This window comes from Erinaceus europaeus, chromosome 2 (genome assembly GCF_950295315.1).
Source record: "Erinaceus europaeus chromosome 2, mEriEur2.1, whole genome shotgun sequence".
In the NCBI taxonomy this organism is placed as follows: domain Eukaryota; kingdom Metazoa; phylum Chordata; class Mammalia; order Eulipotyphla; family Erinaceidae; genus Erinaceus; species Erinaceus europaeus.
Genome location: NC_080163.1, coordinates 200,080,797 through 200,103,839, shown reverse-complemented (window position 1 = coordinate 200,103,839; position 23,043 = coordinate 200,080,797). Strand labels below are relative to the sequence as shown.

The 23,043-nt window shown below is 49.1% G+C and overlaps 2 long non-coding RNA genes across 2 annotated transcripts; both read right to left on the bottom strand.

Moving 5' to 3' along the window:
- Positions 1 to 2,868: 2,868 nt before the first annotated feature.
- On the bottom strand, positions 2,869 to 4,034 carry LOC132537055 (uncharacterized). Its single transcript, XR_009548565.1, has 2 exons — positions 3,667 to 4,034; positions 2,869 to 3,547 (listed from the first exon to the last, which is right to left on the bottom strand). It is a non-coding gene; the product is annotated as an uncharacterized LOC132537055 (long non-coding RNA).
- Positions 4,035 to 4,090: 56 nt separating this feature from the next.
- Positions 4,091 to 18,108, bottom strand: LOC132536862 (uncharacterized). Its single transcript, XR_009548410.1, has 3 exons — positions 16,750 to 18,108; positions 6,520 to 6,567; positions 4,091 to 4,364 (listed from the first exon to the last, which is right to left on the bottom strand). It is a non-coding gene; the product is annotated as an uncharacterized LOC132536862 (long non-coding RNA).
- Positions 18,109 to 23,043: the final 4,935 nt, after the last annotated feature.

Genomic DNA, 23,043 nt, shown 5'->3' with positions numbered 1-23,043 from the left:
AAAGGGTCTAGGTGTGGGAGTTTTCTGTGGGGGCTACGTGACATTTCTATAGCTATCTTTAAGGCAAACATTCCAAAAATCATTTGTGGCACCGGGGAGCTAGGGTGTTACATGACGTCAGGAAGCAAGCGTTTTTTTTTGTTTGTTTGTTTTGTTTTTACAGAAGCAGAGAGAATGCAGGTTAGTGACAACAAAAGGAAGTTACAACGAATCATTGACGATAGGACCTTGCTGTTCTGGTTTTGGGATGCAAAGGGGAAATTCCACTATCTTATTCTCTACGAGCTGCTTTTAATCTCTAAAATCATCTAGCTTTCTATATGAGGGATTCCTAATTGTATCAACTTGGGGGATTTATTCCTTTAGTTGGACATGCTAATTAGCAGGGCTGTGGCCACCTCAGGTGTGGTTACCCTGGGGGGGGTCCACACCTTCCCCCTGCTGCGGGTCATCTGGGAGCTGCCAGGATCAGCCCACTGGCCAGACCCTGATGGGCGGGGCCAGACCCAGGTAGGTGGGGCCAGAGCCTAGTGGGTGGGGCCAGACCCTGGTGGGCGGGGACCAGACCCTGGTAGGCGGGGCCATACCCAGGTAGGCGGGGCCAGACCCTGGTGGGTGGGACCAGACCCTGGTGGGCGGGGACCAGACCCTGGTGGGCATGGATTGACGTGAAGACGTCGAGTACGTGGGCGTGGGCTGCAAGTCTGAGCTTGCACGGATGTTGTATTCGAGCTGCAATGGTGGCGCTGCCGCGTGTCCCACGTCCAGGGCGGGATCGCAGTGTGGACACAGGACTGTGCCGTCCGCGCTGGGGGAACAGCCTTGAGCAGTGAGGGGTCACCCCGGCCCACCGCAGCCCCCCCACCCGGAAGCGTGGTGAGTCCTCGTGCAGCTCTCCCCCTCCCCGTCCTGAATGGCCCCCGGGTGGAGACGCCGGACCCGGGGGAGGGCTGGGGCGGGGGAGCGGCGCCGGCCCCGGAGGCCTTGGCGCACAGGCCCCGCGCTCTCCCGCTGAGCTGTCTCCCTGGCCTGAGGACCTGCGGCGGGAGATGGCACCGCGGGCAGAGCCAGGGACTCCGTGTGTGCGGCCCAGAGTTTGATGCCAGCCACCGCCAAGGCTGCAGCGACTCTGCTTCATTCTCTAATAAAGCTTTTTACAAACGGTGCTTTGTGCTGTGCTTTTCCTTTCGTCCAGAGCCCCGACAGCTGCCCCGGCCCAGCCCGTGGAGTCTGCGGGTGCGGGTGCTGCGCCGGCCGATCGCAAAGGGGGGACGGGGTGAGGCCGGGCAGCCGGGACGGGCTGAGGGCGGCCACCAGCCCCCGGAGGAGGCGGCACATGCGCCGTGTCCCCCAGCCCAGGGCGGCCGAGGCTGCTGACCCGGCCGAAGCCGCCCCCCCAGGCCTCCCCAGCCCCTGGCCTGCGGACACCTGCAGGGGTTGGGGCTCCCTCCTGTTTCCCCTTTGTTCAGCTCTCGCCCTGTCGCCCCTTCCCCAAGCAGGGGCTGCTGTATCGGGGTTCACCTGCAGCAAGCTGGGAGTTGTGTGGGTGTGGGGGGCTGAGCCGGGACCCCGGGCCGTGGGTTCAGTCCTTGGTTGTCACAGCCTGAAGAGGTTGTCAGTCAGTTTGGGGGGCGCTGGGGGGGATGTCCCAGGAACTCGCACATTTCTCATGTCCCGGGTCTGGGGGTCAGTCCCCCTAGGAACCCCGCCACCCCAGTGTGTGAAGCATTTTCAGCTTTTCAGGCCGCAGCTCCCCCCTCCCCGCAGCCTGGAGGCGACTTGGGGGAAAAGTCCAGGAGGCGGGTGACGAGCCCCGCAGACGCCTCTCGCCTCACCCCCAGCTCCCGGGATCAGTCAGGCCGGTGCTCTGAGCATTTTCACACGTTTGAGCTTTAGAGATGAGACCTGGTGGAGAGCTAAGTACGTTAAAATCCGCCTAAGGTGGTGGGCGGGGGGTTTAGGAACACTGCTAGTGCTCTCGCCTCTCACGCCCCAGGTCCCGGGATCGGATCCCCGGGATCCGAGTGCTTTTCCCCCTGCCTCCCGCAGGGGGAGGCAGGGAAGGAGGCAGGTAGGTAGGAGCCAGGAGCTGGGAAGGAGGGAGGGAGGGAGGGAGGGAGGGAGGGGGGTAGGAGGTAGGAGCTGGGTAGGAGGTAGGAGCTGGGAAGGAGGTAGGAGGTAGGAGGTAGGAGGTAGGAGCTGGGAGGTAGGAAGGTAGGTAGGTAGGGAAGGGGGTAGGAGGAAGGAGGTAAGTAGGTAGGGAAGGGGGTAGGTAGGTAGGTAGGGAAGGAGGTAGGTAGGGTAGGAAAGGAGGTAGAGCCTCCCCGATAGGCCCCCCCAAGGATCCCCTAGACACTTAGGACCCCCCCAGGATCCCCTAGACACTTAGGACCCCCAGATGCTTTTCACACTTGGTCAAGCTTTGCTGCCTGAAGGAGACTTGTAGGCAAAAATCCGCGTAGGGTGGGTGGGAGGGACAATAGAAACATGCTCAGCGCTCCTGCCTCTCACGTCCCAGGTCCCGGGATCGGATCCCCCCAGGAGACAAGTGTTTTTCCTGCTTGTTGGGTCCTGCAGGACACTTGTAGGCAAAAGTCTGAGGAGGGTGGGAGGGAGGCCCCATAGGAACACTGAGAGAGCTCTCGCCTCTCACGTCCCAGGTCTCAGGATCGGGACACCCCCAGAAACTTTTTCACACTTGCTTGAGCCTTATTCCCAGCAGCCTGGAGGAGACTCAAATGGCCTCGGAAGGTGGCGGCTGGCTCAGGAGCCCTGTGGGGGCGACTTACCTTGTAAGTCCCAGGTCTCCGGTTCTAGCTGCTGTAGAAATTGCATTGACAACATGAAGCAGTTTATTTTTATTGATGCGTTTTATTTTCATTAACTCTCATTAAATAAAGATGGGGAGGGGGTTGGGAGGAGGGAGCCCCCTAGAAACCTGTTGCTTAAACCACAGGAGAAACTCACAAACCATGAAACCTCTCCAGGTCTGATTCCCTGAGGTGAGTTTTTGTCTTTCCAGTACAAACTGCAGGAGTCTGCAGGGCGTCCTCTGTCCTCTGCTGCTGGACTCCAGCCTCCTCTGCCATCCAGACTGCTGAGAGTGGCAGGAGGGGACGGGCTGAGTGACACACCAGGAAGCAGAGATAAAATAAAAGTGAGGAAAATCCTAGCTCTGCTGTTCCCTGAGTTCTCGGACAAAAAGTCTGCCGTGAACACAACCACAGTGATTAATGATTTTAGTTTTCAGCCCCAGAGGTGGAAGGACAGGCTGGAACAGGGCAGAAAGCAGGTCCCGGGATAAAGCTCGACCTGTGTCCCGGGCCCTGTGGGATCGGCACCGGCTCTCTGACTACCCGGCACGGCAGCTGGCGCCTGGGTCTTGAGTGCAGCCGAGAGACAGATCTTAGAGCTTTTCTGAGGAGAAAGGTTTAAGGATTCAGGAGCATATGATGGGCCAAGAGCAAACTGCAGTCAAGTGTCCCAGGGACCCAGAGTTTTCTGGGTGATGGCAAAAGATTCCAGACTCGCTGAGCCCAAGGTTGCCCTGTGGAAAGCCCAGGCCGTTGTGAGACTGCTGACAGCCCCCCCACTCCTCCCCCATGGCAGCTTCACCATCTCTGTTTTTCTACAAAAGATTTCACAGATGCAGGAAACAGCACGTACTGTGTTGTCCTAAGCGGAGATGCCGGTCCCCTCTTCCTCCACCGTCTTCTGTCTGTCTGTCCCGTCCTGGCGTCTCTTAGGTGTTTTCTCCTCCTTCCCCTCTGGTCAGCAGGGCTTCTCCCCCAGGTGAAATCTATCCAGCGCACTCGTTTGAAGGTCTTTGCAAACCTTAATCACTCCCCCGTGAGGCCCAGCTGAGAGCTGCACAATGTGCGTGCAAACCGTGCGCTCGGACGCCTCACGGCCACGGGGCTCAGGAGGTGGCACAGCGGCTACAGTGCCGGGCCCTCTAGCAGGAGACCCGAGTTCCACGCCAGGCACCACATGGTCCAGAGTGATGCACATGCTCTCTCTCACCTGCTCCCTCCTTACTTCCCTCTCATTACAAATATATATATATATTTGTAATATATATATACATCTGTGTATGTAAGCATCACATACCTATCTGCCTACTCGCCTACATCCTACCTGTCAAGATTATTGAAGATTTGAATGCCGACTTGACAAAACAAGAGACTATTTCAGACAAGGAAATCAAACAGAACTCCAGGGCATAGTGGGCACAGAACTAGTTTCTGACCTGTGAGGAGGTGAGATGCCCGCTGGGTGACGGCAAGACACGGCCTCTGAAGGAGGAAGCTTCAGAGCTGCGAGTTCTTCCCTCCGTCTCTCTTTCCTTCTGAAATAAAAGTCACCTGGTGGGGGAGCCCAGGCGATTGCGGTGATGAGCCTGAGGCAGCGGAGGAGCTGGAAAGCCCTGGAGGTCTGCGCCTGGGGCGGGAGTTGGCGTGTGTCAGCTCCAGGTCTCTGCTGGGGAACACTGGACTGTCCCCACTAACCAGCACGGCATGTTCTCAATGTCCCCAGCGTCCCAGGCAACTGCTCAGAGGCCATCTTTTTATCTATCCCAGAATGGAAGTTAAAATAGAAAGACATTCATTCATGGGGCCAGACAGTGGTGCCCCGGTTCAGCATGGGCAGTGCTGTGCACAAGGACCACGCGAGGGCCAGGGTTTCAGCCGCCACTCCCCACCCACAGGGGGGACACCTCATGAGCAGTGAAGCAGGTGTGAAGTTGTCTTTCTCCCTCTCTAGATCCCCTTTCCTCTCTCCATTTCTCTGTCCTATCCAATAAAATAGAAAGAAAAAAAAAGGCCTCCAGGAGCAGTGCATTCGCAGTGCTGGCACTGAACCCTCATGATAACCCTGGAGGCAAAAATAAAGAAACTGGTTTGTTATTATCGCTGTTGGTGGTGTGGGGCATTGAACCTGGGATTTCAGAGCCTCAGGCCTGAGAGTGTCTTTGCATCACCATTCTGGTACCTAGCCCTGCCCCCTTTCTAGTCTGGATGCCACTAGGTGGATTGCTGAGGCTCCGTGCCAGCACTAGGAAGCCAGGGTTGCTGGCAGCTCCCCACCCCAACACCCTCCCATTTGTTCTTTCCCTCTGAGTTTAAAGTGCACTGAGAAATTGATAGGAAGGGCTGAGATAGAGACGTGGAGAGAAAGAGAGACCCCTGCAGACCTGCCTCACCTTTCCTCCCACTGCAGGCTGGGAACGGGGCTCCATCCCTGGTTCTTGTGCCCGGAGGTCTGGGAACTCCAGCAGGTTCCTCACAGCCCAGCAGCACAGCAGAGCTGCTCAAATCAACATTTTTTTTTTTTGCCTCCAGGGTTATTGCTGGGGCTTGGTGCCTGCACTACAAATCCACTGCTCCTGGAGGCTATTCTTTTCTCCCTTTTGTTGCCCTGGTTGTTTTATCATTGCTGTGGTTATTATTATTGTTGTTACTGATGTTGGATAGGACAGAGAAATCAAGAGAGGAAGGGAAGACAGAGAGGGGGAGAGAAGAAAGACACCTGCAGACCTGCTGTGACGCGACCCACCTGCAGGTGGGGAGCCAGGGGCTCAAACCAGGATCCTTATGCTGGTCCTTGCGCTTTGCGCCATGTGCGCTTAACCTACTGAGCTATCTTTTTTTTTTCCTGTAAGGCTGGAGCAGTGCAGTAGACGGAAGGGGACTGACCCATGGCACAGACACAGGGGGAGCAAAGGCAGAGCTCCAGGACTCTCTAGGGAACCAGCCTCGTAAGCCTGGTGCTATGCCCACTGAGCCCTGTCTCCTGCCTCTCTCTAGCTCCTGGGAAGGAAGCTCTCAAGAACAAATCCTGTGAGCAGACTGCAAGCACCCTGCGCAAAGCTCCAGACCAACGGGCCGGCCCAGCAGGGGCCCTGCTGTGTCATGTCGCCGCCTTGTGGACACAGACCAGAATGCACTCTATGGGAGACTAAAGCCAACCAAAGGGCCCTCATTATTTCTCCAAATATTCTCTTCATTTGCTTTTCCAGACACAGATCCAGGGAGAGAAACACAGAGAAACACCAGAACACTGTCAGCTCAAGCTAAAGGGGGCTCCAGGGACTGAAGCTGGATTCTTGAAGCCACAGATATGAAAGTCCTTGGCAGAACTCTTTAAGATAGCTCATAAACAAAAGGTCTTTTTATTTTTAATATTTGTAATTTCCTGTATTATTATATTTAGCTATGGAGTGATAGAAAGTGAGAGAGAGAGAGTGAGGAAACAGAGAGAGAAATAGAAGCTGTCTCACAGCCAAAGAATTTCTTTTAAAATATTTTGACTTTACTTTGTTACTATTTTGAGTAATGAGATGGGTTTAAAGAGAGAAAGACAACTACTAGTAGGCAGTCACATTCACCCAAGCTCTCCTTTTTATTTATTTTTTATATTTTATTTTCTTCTGATGTTTAGTAATGACAGCTAGAGATACAGAGAGAGTGAGGTGGGCAGGGGTAGAATCATAATGCTGATGCAAAGAGACTCTCATACCTGGAGTTCTCTGGGTCCTGGCTCACCGATGCAGGGCTGAGCAGGGCTCTGGTAAAAAAAAAAAAAAAAAAAGAATGCTGTATGCATCTCCCAATCCAAACCAAATAACATTGCATCTGCCGATCACAACCTAACCAAAGCAACGATTGCTACCTCAACATGCTTCACCTCAGAATGTATCCAGAGACTTCACGTGTGGAATGACAACCCTTCAGCTTCATTACTTGGGTGAGACCTTTCCTTTAATAGTACACTCTTAATTTCATCTCAGGTAGTTCACTTTCCAACAAAGTCCCATAACCTAGATATACACCAGTTTCTGTGAGAGAGAGCTTATGTGCACACTTATCCATAAACTACTGCAAAATATATACCTGAAAGCAGGACTACACTAGAGTTTGCAGTGAGTACCTCCCTAACACTTCCTCTCCACTATTCCAAGCTTGGGATCCATGATTGCTCAACAAATTGTTTGGCTTCATATGTTAACTCTCTTTTCAATCACCAGGTTCCAGATGCCACCAGGATGCTGGCTAGGCTTCCCTGGATTGAAGACCCCACCAATGTGTCCTGGAGCTCAGCTTCCCCAGAGTCACACCCTACTAGGGAAAGAGAGAGGCAGACTGGGGGTATGGACTGACCAGTCAACGCCCATGTTCAGCGGGGAAGCAATTACAGAAGCCAGACCTTCTACCTTCTGCAACCCTCAACGACCCTGGGTCCATGCTCCCAGAGGGATAGAGAATGGGAAAGCTACCATGGGAGGGGGTGGGTTACGAGGATTGGGTGTTGGGAATTGTGTGGAGTTGTACCCCTCCTACCTTATGCTTTTGTTCACTAATCCTTTCTCAAATAAAAAAATTAAAAAAAAAAAAGAATGAATAAGATAAATAAATAAATAAATAAATAAATAACTCAAAGTGAGAGCAGAGCACTGTCAGCTCAGACTTATGCTGGAGAGCAGGGGAATTCAGCCTGAAGCCTTGAAATCTCAGGCATGAAAGCTTTTCACTTAACCAGCAAGCTCTCTGCCTGGCCCCCAAGGGCTTCTTTCAGCAGGAGTCCACAGACTGTTGGTTCAGGCCCAGAAGGGAGCAGCCTGCCACACGGCTCCATGCAGGGCAGTGATGCTGACACCTGAGACCCCAGTTCCTGGCCCTTCCCAGGTCTAACTGCTGTGACTCCCTGTCCTGACTGACTTGGCTAAATACACAAACCTGTTTCCCGCTGTAGAAAAGAGTGACTTCCTGTGCAGTACGGCAAATGCAAACTCTCCGCATGCCTGGCCAAAGAGGAGACTCACTCCCCACTTCCGGCCCTTGTCGTGGGAACAACTCTGCCCCCTCCCCCTGCCCCCGCTCAGGGGACTTTGCCTTTTCCTAGAAGTTGGCAATCTCCCAGCCAATGTGATTTCCATCTCTCCCTCTCTCTCTGAATTTCTTTCAAAATGGCATCAAATTAGGATGTAACATTTTCAAGGTGTTATTTATTACCTATAACACACCAACAGGGAGAGAGACAGACAGACAGACACACACACACACACACACAGCATTTCTTCCTCAGACAAATGTCAGAGGAACTCAAACCTCACCATCCAAGGCCCTGTACACTGACCCACCTCGTGGGACACCAGAGACATTTGTCTCAATGTGGGGGGGGCAGTTCAGAGCCTTCCTGGGTCAACAGCCCCAAGGGAATGAATCTACTTGAAGGATTCCTGCTGGGGTGACCTCCACCCTGACCCCAGGCACTGTGCACAGCTTGGAAACTTTGATGCAGTTTCTGCTTGCTGGCCCAGTGACAAGCACCAGCCTTGTCCTTCATTCTACCAGTTCACTCCCAGCACCACCTGTGAGGGTTCCTGCAGATGTGCTTTGCCCCTCCCTTTTTCCTATTCCTTTCATCTCTTCTTGTTTGTACTTTTTTATTATTATCCATCGCCCTTTTATTGTCTTTTTTGTCAAATATTATTCTACTTTATTGGGGCATTAATGGCTTAGAGTTGACAGCAAAATACAGTATTTCTCAGTTTTCTTTTTTAAACATTTAATATTATTATTATTATTATTATTGTTATTATTTACCAGAGCACTAATCAGCTCTGGTTTATGGTGGTATGGGGCATTGAACCTAGGGCTTCTGACCCTCAAAGCCTGTTTGCATAACCATTATGCTATCTACTCCTACCCTCAGTTTTCTATATAACAACTCCCTTCTAGGTCCTCCTCTGTCATTATTTTCCAGGACCTGAATCCTGAACCCTACCCTGCTGTCTTCTTTGGTGCAATATATCACTGATTGTACTTTATTCCCCTTTCCATTCTTTGATTTTTCCTCCTTTTATATATATATATATATATATATATATATATATATATATATATATATATATTTTTTTTTTTTTTTTTTTTTACCAGAGCACTGATCAGCTCTGGCTTATGCTGGTGCTGGGGATTAAACCTGGGACTCCAGAGCCTCAGGCCTGAGAGTGTCTTTGCATCCCCATTCTGGTGTCTGCCCCTGGTCCCTTTTCTAGTTTGGCTGCCACTAGGTGGGTTGCTGAGGCTCTGTGCCAGCACTAGGAAGCAGAGTGGCCCGCAGCTTCCCCACCCCCTCCCCAACACCCTCCTATTTGTTCTTTCTCTCTGAGAGAGCCTGGTGCCTCAACCACGCAAGCCTGGTGCTCTAACCAGTCAACTTGTCTCCTGCCTCTCTCTGCTCCTGGCAAGGAAGCTGCCAAGAACAGAGCCTGTGAACAGACTGCAAACTCCTCGCCATGAACACCCAAGGGGACCCTCCAGTGGGAGCCAGGCCAGCCAAGCAGGAGCACTGCTGAGAAATGTCGCCGCCTTGTGGACACAGAGGGAAATGCACCTCAAGGGAGACCAGAGCCCAGGAAAGAGCTCCTGTATTTCTCTGAATATTTTCTTCATTGTCACACACCTCCAATAAGAAAAACACACAGAGAAACACCACCACACCACTCAGTTCTAGCTCAGGATGGAGCCAGGGATTGAAATTGGGTTCTTGAAGCCACAGGCATGAAAGTCTTTGGCTGAGTTCCCAATATAGCCGCTAAGCCCAAAGTTTACTTATTTTAATAATTTTCATTTTATGCTGTTATTACATTTAGTTATTGCAAGAGAGAGAGAAAGAGAGAGAGAATATGGCGGTGCTAGCTAACGTTATCCTCCATAACAAGGACTTGTTATTTTTTAATATTTTTACTTTACTTTTCTTTATTAATAATTTAAATGAATGAAAAATAGGTTTAAAGAGAGAAAGATGATAACTATGAGGTGGTCACTTCTGCCAAACTCTCCTACTCTCCTTTCTAATTTACTATTTCATTATATTTCATTTATTGTTACCTTTAGAAGTGAGATCTAGAGACCCATGAGAAAGATGCAGACACACTGACATGGACAGGGGTAGGTGTCATAATGGTGATGCAAAGAGACTCCTCTCATACCTGAATCTCTGAGGTTCCCTCAACACCAGGGTCCAGGGTGGAGTCAGGCTCTGGTAAAAATAAATCCCAGATTGAAACCATAGCACTACTCGGCTCAGATTTATGCTGGAGATCTGGGGATTGAACCTGAAGCCTTGGAACACCAAGCATAGAGCCTTTAACATAACCATTATGCTATCAACTAGCTCACAATGTATTTTTAAACATGATCCCAGATTCTTGATTCAGAATCCTGATCCCAGAAAGGAGCAGCCTGCCAGAGAGCTCAATGCAGGTCAGGGATTCTCACACCTCAGAGCCCCAGCTCCATTCCCTGTCCTGCCCTTACACAACTGCTTTGAACCCTTCTCTTGACTGCCTTGCCTAATAGCAAACCTGTTTCCCCTCATAGAAAAAAATGTGAATTCCTGTGCAGCCTGGGAAATGCAAACTCTCCAGATCCCTGGACACAGAGGAGACCTTGACTCTCATCCCCCAGCAGTGGGCAAAACTCTGCTCTGCTGGGTGGGTTTTCCATGTTCCTGGAACTGAACATCCCCAAACCAATGGGATTTCCATCTCTCTCTCTGATCCTCTGATCTTTTTTTTTTGATGGCATCAATTTAGAATGCAACGTTTTCAAGATGTTACGTATTACCTATCGCACACCAATTAGGAAAGAGGGAGGGAGAGTGATTTAGAGCATTTCTTGTTCAGACAAAGGGCAGACGAACCCAGACATCACCATCCAAAGCCCTGTGCACTGACCCACCTCCTGGGACTCCAGAGACCTTTGTGTACATGAGGGGCCAGCTCAGAGCCTTCCTGGGTCAACAACAGGAAAGGAATAAATCCCCTTGAAGGGTCCCTGCTTGTGTGGCCTCCACCCTGACCCCAGGCCCTGAGCACAGCTATGCAACTTGGCTGCCCTTCCTGCTTGCTGCCCAGTGACAAGCACCAGCGCTGCCCTTCATTCCACCAGTTCAATCCCCAGCACCACCTGTGAGGGATCCTGCATGTGTGCTCTCTCCCCATTTTCTATTCCTTTCATTCTGTGTTTGTTTCTTATCTCTTTTTCTCAGAAGAATTTCTTTCTTTCTTTTTCTTATTTGCTTCTTTTTTCTTTCTCTTAATTTTAGTTTTTTTTAAATCAGAGTAATGACCAGTTCTGGTTATGGTGGTGCAAGCTTTGAACCAGGAACTTCAGGGGCTCAGGCATGAGAGTGTTTTTGCACCACGTCAGGCCTGAGAGTCTATTGCCTCAGCCTCGTAAGCCTGGTGCTCTGCCCAGTCAGCTCTCTCCTGCCTCTCTCAAGTTTCTGGAAAGAAAGCTGCCAAGAACAGACCCTGTGAACAGACTGCAAACACCCTCCCCACATGAACACCCAAGGGCAGTCCAGTGGGAGCCAGGCGCGGCCGCAGGGGCACTGCTGAGATATGTCGCCGCCTTGTGGACACGGAGTAGAATGCACCTGAAAGGAGACTAGAGCCCAGCAAAGGGCTCCCGTATTTCTCTGAATATCGTCTTGATTGTCTTTTCCTCACACACATCCAGTGAGAAAAACACACAGAGAAACACCACAGCACTGCCCAGCTCAAGCTCAGGATGGTGCCAGGGACTGATATTGGATTCTTGAGGCCACAGATATGAAAATCTTTGGCAGAACTTCTAAGATAATTCCTAAGCACAAGGTCTAGTTATTTTAAATATTTTCATTCCATGCTATTATTATATGTAGCTATTGAGAGACAGAAAGAGAGAGAATCATGATTGCTACTGAGCTATCTCACAGCCCAAGGTCTTCCATTTTAATGACTTTTATTTTACTTTTGGTTGTTAATAGTTTTAGTAATGATAGTTTTAAAGAAAGATGATAGTATCAGGCAGTCAACTATGCCCAGTGTCTTTTTCAGTTTTTTATTTTTCTTTAGCTATTTTTATTATTCCATAGAGACAGAGAGAAATTGAGAGGGAGGAGAGGGAGGGAAAGAGACAGAGAGACACCTGCAGCTCTGCTTCGTGACTTGTGAAGCTTTCCCCTTACAGGTGGGGACCAGGGGCTTGAACCTGGGTCCTTACGCCCTGTAATGTGTGGGTGTTTAACCAGGTGTGCCGGGCCCCTCCAATGTCTTCTTTCTTATCTACTATTTTCACCTATTTTATTTTGTTATCTCTAGGAATGAGAGGTAGAGACCCATGAGGAAGATACACAGACTGACATGGGCGGGGGCAGGAATCATAGTAAGGATGGAAAGAGACTCTCATACCAGAAGCTCTGAGGTTCCCTCAACAGCAGGATGCTGCGTGGAGCCAGGCTCTGGTAAAAAAAAAAAGGGGGGGTTGGGTGGGTCAGAGAGGAGGCACAATGGATAAAACACTGGACTCTTAAGCTTAAGGTCCAAAGTTTGATTCCCAATAGAACATGTGCCAGTGATGTCTGGTTCTTTCTCTCTCTTCTCCTTCCTCATTAATAATAAATAAAATCTAAAAAAAAAAAAAAGGGAGTGAAACCACAGCACTGCTAGCTCAGATTATGTTGGGAAGCTGGGGAGCTGGGGAGCTAGGGAGTGAACCTGAACCCTTAGAACATCAAGCATATGGAGTCAGGCGGTAGTGCAGTGGGTTAAGTGCATATGGTGCAAAGCACAAGGACTGACCTAAGGATCCTGGTTCAAGCCCCTGGCTCCCCACCTGCAGGGGAGTCGCTTCACAAGCGGTGAAGCAGGTCTGCAGGTGTCTGTCTTTCTCTGTCTTTGCCTCCTCTCTCCATTTCTCTCTGTCCTATCCAACAGCGATGATATCAATAACAATAACAACTATAATAACTATAACAAAAAACAAGGGCAACAAAAAGGAATAAATAAATAAATATTAAAAAAAGAACATTGGGGAGTTCGGCGGTAGTGCAGTGGGTTAACCACACGTGGCGCAAAGCACAAAGACTGATATAATATAAGAATCCCGGTTCGAGTCCCGGATCTCCACCTGCAGGGGAGTTGCTTCACAGGCAGTGAAGCAGGTCTGCAGGTGTCTGCCTTTTTCTCCCCCTCTCTATGTCTTCCCCTCTTCTCTCCATTTCTCTCTGTCCTAACCAACCACAATGACATCAAAAATAACAATAACTACAACAATTAAAAAAAGAACATCAAGCAGAAAGCCTGTGACATAACCATTATGATATCTACCTAGACACCAAGGCCTTCCTTCAACATGAGCCCACAGAGTGTTGATTCAGGCCAAGAATGGAGCAGCCTGGCAGAGGGATCAGTGCAGGAAGGACAGGGATTCTCACACCCGAGAGCCCCAGTTCATTACCTGCCCTTCCGAGGCTTAAATGCTGTGAACCCTATTCTTGACTGACTTGCGTAAACATAGAAAACTGTTTCCCGTGTAGGAAACAGTGACTTCCTGTGCAGCCTGGGAAATGTGAGCTCCCCAGATCCCTGGACACAGAGGAGACCTGGACTCACACCCCCCTTGCACTGGCAAAACTCTGCTCCTGCTGGGTGGGTTTTCTATTTTCCTAGCACTGAGCAATCCCCAACCCACTTTGATTTACCTCTCTCTCTCTCTCTCTCTCTCTGATTTTTTTTAAAAACATAGCATCAATTTAGAATGCAACATTTTCAGGATGTTATGTATTATGTATCACATACCAATTAGGAAAGAAAGAGAGGGAGAGATTCAGAACATTTCTTGCTCAGACAAAAGTCAGAGGAACGCAGACCTCACCCTCCAAGGCCCTGTGCGCTGACCCACCTCCTGGGACTCCAGAGACCTTTGTGTACATGAGGGGCCAGCTCAGAGCCTTCCTGGGTCAACAACAGGAAAGGAATAAATCCCATTGAAGGGTCCCTGCTTGTGTGGCCTCCACCCTGACCCCAGGCCCTGAGCACAGCTATGCAACTTGGCTGCCCTTCCTGCTTGCTGCCCAGTGACAAGCACCAGCCTTGTCCTTTATTCCACCAGTTCAATCCCCAGCACCTCCTGTGAGGGATCCTGCATGTGTGCTCTCTCCCGTTTCTGTTCCTTCCTTCCTTTTCAAACAGATTTTTGTATGTGGTTTTTTCTCATTCTGCTTATTTGCGTTTCTTTCAATATCTTTCTTTCTTGTTTTTTGTCTCTCTCTCTCTCCTTTTTTTTTTAAAATCGGAGCATTGATCAGCTGTCTTATGGTGGTGTGGGGCTTTGAATCTGGGACTTCAGAGCCTCAGGCATGAGAGTGTCCCTGCACCACCCTGTGGAATCTCCCCTCACCCCATTTCCCAGTTTTGAGACCACTAGGTTTCTTGCTGAGGCCCTGTGCCCGCACTAGGAATCCAGGGTGCCAATGGCGACACCCCCAGCCTCTTCCATTTGTTCTTTCACTTTGATTTTAAAGTACCTGAAATTATAAAGAACAGGAGGGAGATAGGGAGAGAGAAAAAGATGCTCCCGCACACCCGCTTCACCTCTCGTCTCCCTGCAGATGGGACGGGGCTCCCAGCCTGGTCCTTGTGCAAGTCTGGGACTCCATAGGGCTGGTCACTGCCCAGCACCCAGCAGAGGATCTCCAGTCGCCTTTTACCTGGAAGGGGCTTTGAATAGTGCAGGAGACACAAAGGGACTGACCCCAGGGACAGAGACGGGGAACAAAGGCAGAGCTGCAGGGCCCATGTGTCTCTGTGGCCAGCCAGCCTGCCAGGCCAGGGAACCTGGCACCTCAGCCTCGCAAGCCTGGTGCTCTGCCCAGTCAACACTATCTCCTGCCTCTCTCTAGCTCCTGGCAAGGAAACTGCCAAGAACAGATCCTGTGGACAGGCTGCAAACACCCTCCCCACATGAACACCCAAGGGGGCCGTCCAGTGGGAGCCAGGCGCACCCAGCAGGGCCCCTGCTGAGAAATGTCGCCGCCTTGTGGACACCCAGTAGAATGCACCTGAAGGGAGACTAGAGCCCTGCAAAAGGCTCCCTTATTTCTCTGAATATTGTCTGTATTGTCTTTTCCTCACACACATCCAGTGAGAAAAACACACAGAGAAACACCACCGCACTGCTCAGCTCAAGCTCAAGATGGTGGTGGGGATTGGAACTGGGTTCTTAAAGCCATAGGCATGAAATTCTGTCTTTGGCAGAACTCCTAACAGAGCTCTTAAGCCTGACATCTTCCTTTAAATATTTGCATTTTATTGTACTATTATATGTAGCTATTGAGACACAGAGACAGAGAGAGAAAGAGCTTGGCTACTAAGCTGTGGCCCACCCCAGAACTGCTTTTCTAGTCATGTTTCACCTTACTTTGTTGATAAGTTTAGTAATGAGCGATGGGTTTAAAGAGAGAAGGATGAGAACTAAGAGACAGTTGCTTCTGCCCAAGCTCTTCTTTCTCATTTACTATTTTATCCTGTTTTATTTTACTTTATTTTTAAAAATTTAAATCTTATTTATTCATTTTCCCTTTTGTTGCCCTTGTTGTTTTTTATTGTTGTTGTAGCTATTATTGTTGTTATTGTTATTGATGTTGTTGTTGTATAGGACAGAGAGAAATGGAAAGAGGAGGGGAAGACAGAGGGGGAGAGAAAGATAGACACCTGCAGACCTGCTTCACCACCTGTGAAGTGACTCCCCTGCAGGTGGGAGCCGGGGGCTCGAACTGGGATCTTTATACTGGTCCTTGTGCTTCACACCATGTGCACTTAACCCGCTGTGCTACCACTCAGCCCCCCTCTGTATCTTTCTCATGGGTCTCTAGCTCTCATCCCTAATATAAAAATAAAATAAAACAGGGTAACAATAAAATAATAAAATAAAACTGGCCCCCACCTGCAGGGTTCTCACCAGCAGTGAAGCAGGTCTTCAGGTGTCTGTCTTTCTCTTCCCCTCTCTGTCTCCCCTTCCTCTCTCCATTTCTCTCTGTCCTATCCAACAACAACAATAACAATAATAACAATAACATTATACAATGAAGTCAACAAAAGGGAAAAAATAGCCTCTAAGAGCAGTGGATTCATAGTGCAGGCACTGAGCCCTAGTGATAACCCTGGAGACAAAATACATATATATCTGTATTTTGCAAACACCTTGCCCACATGAACAACCAAGGGGGCAGTCCAGTGGGAGCAAGGTGTGGCCAGCAGGCACACTGCTGGAAAATGTTGCCGCCTTGTGGACACGGAGTCGAATGCACCTCAAGGGAGACAAGAGCCATGCAAAGGGCTCCCGTATTTCTCTGAATATTGTCTTCATTGTCTTTTCCTGATACAGACCCAGTAAGAAAAACACACAGAGAAACCACACAACACCCCTCAGCTCAAGCTCACGATGGTGCCAGGGATGGAAAGTGGGATCTTGAAGCCACAGGCATGAATGTCTTTGGCAGAATTCCTAAGATAGCTCCTGAGCCCAAGGTCTTCCCATTTTTAAATATTTGCATTTTATTGTATAATTGTACCTAGCTATTGAGAGACAGAGGAACACACACACACACACACACACACACACTGATGTGAACTACTAAGCTGTGTCAGCCCAATGCCTTCTTTTCTTAATTTGTTTTTTTTACTTTGCTTTCTTAATCATGTTAATAGTGAGAGAGAGAGGTTGAAAGAAAGCATGTTGATAACTCCTAGGCAGTCAGTTTTGCCCAAGCTCTCCTTTATTACTTACTACTTTATTTTATTGTTATATTTAGTAATGAGAGCTAGAGAAAATAACATAATAAGTATGATAAAGATACAGAAAGCGTGAGATGGGCAGGAAAAGATCTGATAATGGTGAGGGGAAGAAACTCTCTTACCTGAAGCTGAGGTTCCCCCAACAGCATCACCCAGGGGCTGAGCAATGCTCCGTACAAAAAAAAAAAGAAAGAAAGAAAAGAAATCAGAGTGAGACCAGAACACTGTTCAGCTCAGACTCAAGCTGGAGAGCTGAGCTGGGGATTGAACCTGAAACCTTGGAACATCAAACATGAAAGCCTTTGACATACCCATTAGGCTATTAACCCAGCCCCCATAGTCTTGCTTTCAACATGAGCCCACTGATTGTTGATTGAGGCCAAGAATGGGGCAGCCTGCCAGAGGGCTCAGTGCAGGACAGGGCTTCTCACACCTAGAGCCCCAGTTTGATCCCCTGCCCTTCCCAGGCCTAACTGCTGTGATCTCCTCTTTATTAGCTCAGCGAAATACACAACCTGTTTCCCCCTGTAGAAAAGTGAATTCCTGTACTGGATGGAAAATGCAAACTCACCAGATGCCCGGACACAGGAGACCTTGACTCTCATCCCCCTTTGAAGTGGGCAAAACTCTGCTCCCGTGGGTGGATTTCCCATTTTCCTAGCACTCAGCAATCCCCAAGCCAACTGGGTTTCTATCTCTATCTCTGATCTTTTTTTTTCCAAAATGGCATCAATTTAGAATGCAACTTTTTCACGATGTTATCTATTACCTATCACACAGCAACTAGGGGAGAGAGACAGAGACAGAGAGAGATTCAGAGCATTTCTGGCTCAGACAAAGGGCAGGAGAACTCAGACATCACCATCCAAGGCCTGTGCACTGAGCAGCCTGCTGTCCCCCGGAGGCGGCCAGCTCAGAGCCTTCCTGGGTGCACAGCTAGGAAGGGATAAAGCCCCTTGAAGGATTCTTGCGTGTGTGACCTCAGCCGACCCAGGCCCTGTACACAGTTATACAGCTTGGAGGCACCTCCCGACTGCTGGCGCAGCGACAAGCACCAGCCTCGTCCTTCATTCTACCAGTCCCATCCCAGCTCCACTTGGTGGGATCCTGCATCTGTGCTTTCTCCCCATTTTCTATCCCTTTCATTATTTCTTTGTTTCTTATATCTTTTTCTTTTCTCTTCCTTTTTCTTATTTGCTTCTTTTTTCTTTCTCATAATTTTTGTCTTTTAAATTGGATCACTGACCAGCTCTGGTTTTGGTGATGCAAGCATTGAGCCTGGGACTTCAGAGCCTCAGGCATGAGAGGTTTTTATTTTTCCCCCACCACTGTCAGGCCAGAGAACCAGGCTCCTCAGCCACACAAAGCTGGTGCTCTGCCCAGTCAGCTCTGTCTCCTGCCTCTCTCTAGCTCCTGACAAGGAAGCTGCCAAGAACAGAGCCTGTGAACAGGCTGCAGACACCCTCCCCACATCAACACCCAGGGGGCAGGCAGTCCAATGGGAGCAAGGCGCACCCAGCATGGGCACTGCTATGAAATGTCGCCGCCTTGTGGACACGCAGTAGAATGCACGTGAAGGGAGACTAGAGCCAAACTTTATTTCTCTGAATATTGTCTGTATTGTCTTTTCCTCACACACATCCAGTGAGAACAACACAGAGAAAGACCACAACAGCTCAAGCTTATGCTCATGGTGGTGCTGGCGACTGAAACTGGGCTCTTGAAGCCACAGGCATGAATGCCTTTGCCAGAAATCTTAAGATAGCTCCTAAGCCCAAAGTCAGCTTCTTGTAAATATTTGCATTTTATCATATTATATTTAGGTATTGAGAGAGGATGTGGAGAGAGAGAAGGATGCGAGCTACTAAGCTGTCTCCCAGCACAAGGTTCCTTTTTTTAAAAAATATTTTATTAATTTTTTTGGTGTGTGTGTTTTTTAAAATATTTATTTATTTTATTTATTTCCTCTCTGTTGCCCTTGTTGTTTTATTGTTGTAGTATTATTGTCGTTATTGTACAAATATTTTATTATACCGTACTTTTTTCATAAGCTTAGTAATTAGAGACAGATTTAAAGAGAGAATGATGATAAGTAACTGCCGGGAGTCACTTCTGCTCCAGATCTTTCTTCTTATTTACGACTTCATCCCATTTTATTTTATTGTTATCTTTAAGAACCAGACCTAGAGATCCATGAGAAAGATGCAGAGACAGTGGCATGGGCAGGGAATTATCATAATGGTGACACAGAGACTCATACTTGAAGCTGCCAGTTTCCCTCAGCAGCATGATGCCGGGTTAAGCTGCGGTCTGGTAAGAAAAACAAAAAAGAACCAGAGAGGGAGACCAGGCACTGCTCAGCTCAGCCTGATGCTACAGAGCTGGGGGCTGAACCGGAAGCCTTGGAACACCAAGCAGAGAGCCTTTGGCATAACCACTATGCTATGTCCCCAGGCCCCAAGGTCGTCATTCAGCAGAGCCCACAGATCATTGATCCAGGCAGAGAAAGGAGCAGTCTGCCAGAGGGCTCAATGCAGGCCAGGGATTCTTACACCTGAGAGACTCAGTTTGAATCCCGCCCCTCCTATGCCTAACTGGCTGAACCCTAGGCTTGAATCCCTGGCTAAACACAGGCATCTGTTTCCCCCTGAGAGACGTGTGAATTGCTGTGCAGCATGGAAAAAGACAAGAAGCTCCTCCCCAGATCCCTGGAAACTTGGATGCAGTGTCTGGCTGCTGGCCCGACGGCAGCACCGCCTTGGTCTCTATTCTACCATTTCAATCACTAGCACCACCAGCGAGGGTTCCTGCGTAAGTGCTTTCCCCCGAATATCTCTTTCTTTCTCTCTTTCTTTCTTAGCTTTCTTCTTGTCCGTACTTTTTTCGTTCCCAATTGCTATTCTTTTCTTTTTTTTTTTTCCGAGAGTACTGATCAGCTCTGGCTTCTGGCGGTGTGGTGCATCGAACCTGAGATTTCAGATCCTCAGGCGTTAGAGTGTCTTTGCATTAGCATTTTGCTACTTCCCCACGCCCCTCTTCTACCTTGGATACCGCCAGGCTGACAGCTGAGACTCTGTGCCAGCACTATGAATGCAGGGTTGCAGGTGGCTTTTGCTACCCCACCCCTCCTGTTTAAGTCCGCTGAGAAACTGAGAGGGGAGGGTGAGCGAGATAGGTAGAGGGAAAGACTGAGCCCCGCTGACCTGCCTCACCTCTCCTCCCTGTGCAGATGGGAACTAGGCTCCAACCCTGGTTCTTGGCTCATGGAAGTCTGGGAACCCCAGCGGGTTCCTCACTGCCCAGCACCCCAGCACAGGTGCTCAAATCACTTATTTTCAGGAACAGGGTTTGAGCAGTGCAGGGGACAGAAAGAGACTGACCCCTGGCATAGAGACGGGGGAGCAAAGGCAGAGCTCCAGGACCCTTCTGTCTCTGTGGTCACCCTGCCAGGCCAAGGAATCTGGCGCCCCAGCCACACAAGCCTGGTGCTCTGCCCAGTAAACACTGTCTCCTGACTCTCTAACTTCCAAGAACAGATCCTGTGAACAGCCTGCAAACACCCTCCCCAAATGAACAATTAGTCCAGACCAAGGGGGCGGTCCAGTGGGAGCAAAGCTTGCCTACCTAGCAGGGGCCCTGCTCTGTGATGTTGCCGCCTTGTGGACACGGAGCAGAATGCACCTTACAGGAGATAGAGCCAACCAAAGGGCTCCCATATTTCTCTGAATATCATCTTCACTTGCTTTTCCTGACACAGATCCAGTGAGAAAAACACAGAGAAACATCAGAACACTGCCAAGCTAAAGCTAATGGTGGTGCCGAGGATTGAAACTGAGTTCTTGCGACCAAAGACAAAACTCTTTGGCAGAACTCCTAAGATAGCTCTTAAACACAAGCTTTTCTTTTCTTTTCTTTCTTTTGAAAGACTTTATTTATTTATTAATGAGAAAGATAGGTGGAGAGAGAGAGAGACAGAGCCAGACATCACTCCAGTACATGTGCTGCCGTGGACTGAACTCAGTATCACATGTTGGGTTCCCCTGTGGTTATCCACTACACCACCTCCTGGACCACAAGGTCTTATTTTTAATACTTGTATTTTATTGTATTATTACATTCAGCTATTGAGATGATAGATGGACTGACAGATAGATAGATAAATGAGTGAGACAGATACAGAGAGAACTGTGATACAGAGAGATACAGAGAGTACTAAACTGACTCTCAGCCCAGGACTTCTTTTTAAATTATTTTTATTTTACTTTACTTTTTAAAATATTTTTAGTAATGAGAGGCTGAAAAAAAAAACAATAGCTACAAGGCAGTCACTTCCAACTAGCTCTCCTTTCTTACTACTATTTTATCATATTTTATTGTTATGTCTAGTGATGAAAGCTAGAGATATAGGAAGATACAAAGAGAGTGAGATGAACTGGGGGAGATAGCAGAATGGTGATGCAAAGAGATTCTCATACCTGAACCTCTGAGGTTCCTGCAACACCATGATACTGGGTGGAGTAAGGCTCTGGTAAAATTATATATATGTACACAAAATAATTACATATATATCTGAGAGTGAGACCAGAGCTCTGCTGAGCTCAGACTTATGCTGGAGAGCTTGGGATTCACCCTGAAACCCTGACACCTCAGGCAGGAAAGCTCTTAACATAACAATTAAGCTACCTCCCCAGCCCCCAGGTCTTCTTTCAACAGGAGCCCATAGACAGTTGCTTCAGGCCAAGAATGGAGCAGCCAAAGTGCTGTATCTGGGCTCTCATTGGTGGGCTACTACCGAGTCCTGCCCTCAGGCCACCGCCTGAACTCTGATAGGCCAGTTACTAGGACACGCCCAGGAAGGTCACCACTCCAGTTCAGTGATTGGGCAGCCATCTGGAAGTCCACCCAGCCCACACACTCATTGAAAGATACCTGTAAGGACTGCCCCTGAGACACTTCTGCTGACAGGGATTCAGAGCTTTCCAGAGACAAGGCCCACCTCCCCAAACCCCATCCCTGCATATACCTGGGCTCCCATTGGCAGGCTGCTCTCTGAGCCACACTCTTGGCCAGTGCCTGTTCTCTCATAGGCCAGTGTCTTTGGGCCCCACCAGAAACCCTGCCAGCATCTCATTGGCCAGTGTCCTTAGGGCACCACCCACAAGGCTCCATCCTGCTGTTTTTCTGCCCTCTTGTGGACATACAGCAGAATGCAGCTGAGGACAGGAATTCAGAAGCTCCCAATCTGCAGTCTCCACAGACCAACAGAGAAATCCCATAAACTTGTTAAGCCAAATGAGGGGAACAGCACACCATAGAGAAAAGATTAGACGTTTTTGGGAATCTATGTGCAATTCCAACCAGGCATCCACGGTGCACAATGCCTGAGCTCTCCTCACTACACAAAATGCTTACACACAACTATGGGGATTGCTGCCATCTGGTGGACACGCAGCAGAATGCAGCTGAGGACTGGTATTCAGAAGATCCCAATCAGCAGTCCTCCGATACTAACAAAAAAGCCATCCATTTGTAAAGCCAATAGGGGGACAACAAACTCTAAAGGAAAGAGCAAATGTTTTGGAAATCCTCTGTGCAATTCCAACCAGGCCATCCACAGTGCACAATGCCTGAGCTCTCCTCATTCCACACACAGCTATGGGGATTGCTGCCACCTGGTGGACACGCAGCAGAATGCAGCTGAGGACAGGAATTCAGAAACTCCCAAAGGAGTCTCCCCAGAAAATTACTGAAAGCATGGGAATGGGAAGAGCCAAGTTGGGGAACGCCTTAGGGAGAGAAGAACAGTGTTGTGAACCCAAGTGCCATTCCTACATGCAAAACCACTGTGCAGAGTGAACTTGTTTTGTCTTGGGCACAACCCAGGTTCAAGCCCCGTCCCTAATGCATGGAGGGAGGCTTTTGTGCTGTGAGCTCCCACCCCTTCTCTTTGCTGGCATATGAGTTTGTGTACATGGGTGTAATCTACTGTTTTATTTGTTTATTACTGGATAAAGACAGAGAGAAATTGAGAGGGGAGGGGTGACAGAGAGTGAAACAGAGAGAGACACCTATAGCCCTGCTCCCCCACTCATGAAGCTTTCCCCCTGCAAGTGTGGACCAGGGGCTTGAATCTGAAACCTTGTGCACTGTACTGTGTGTTTAACGAGGTGCACCAACACCTGACCCCTCATGGGTGAAATCTACTAGAAAAAAATTCAGCCTGAAATAATGAAACACCAGTGATGAACTAAAAATTGCATATATATATATATCACACACACACACACACTCTGTTTCCAGAAAGGAAAAAACAAAGCAGAACTTGCAGTGGAGTTGGTGTATTGCACCAAAGTAAAAGGTAAAAGCCTCTGGGGTGGAGGGGGAAGTGTTCAGGTCCTGGGCCCTGAGGGCAGAGG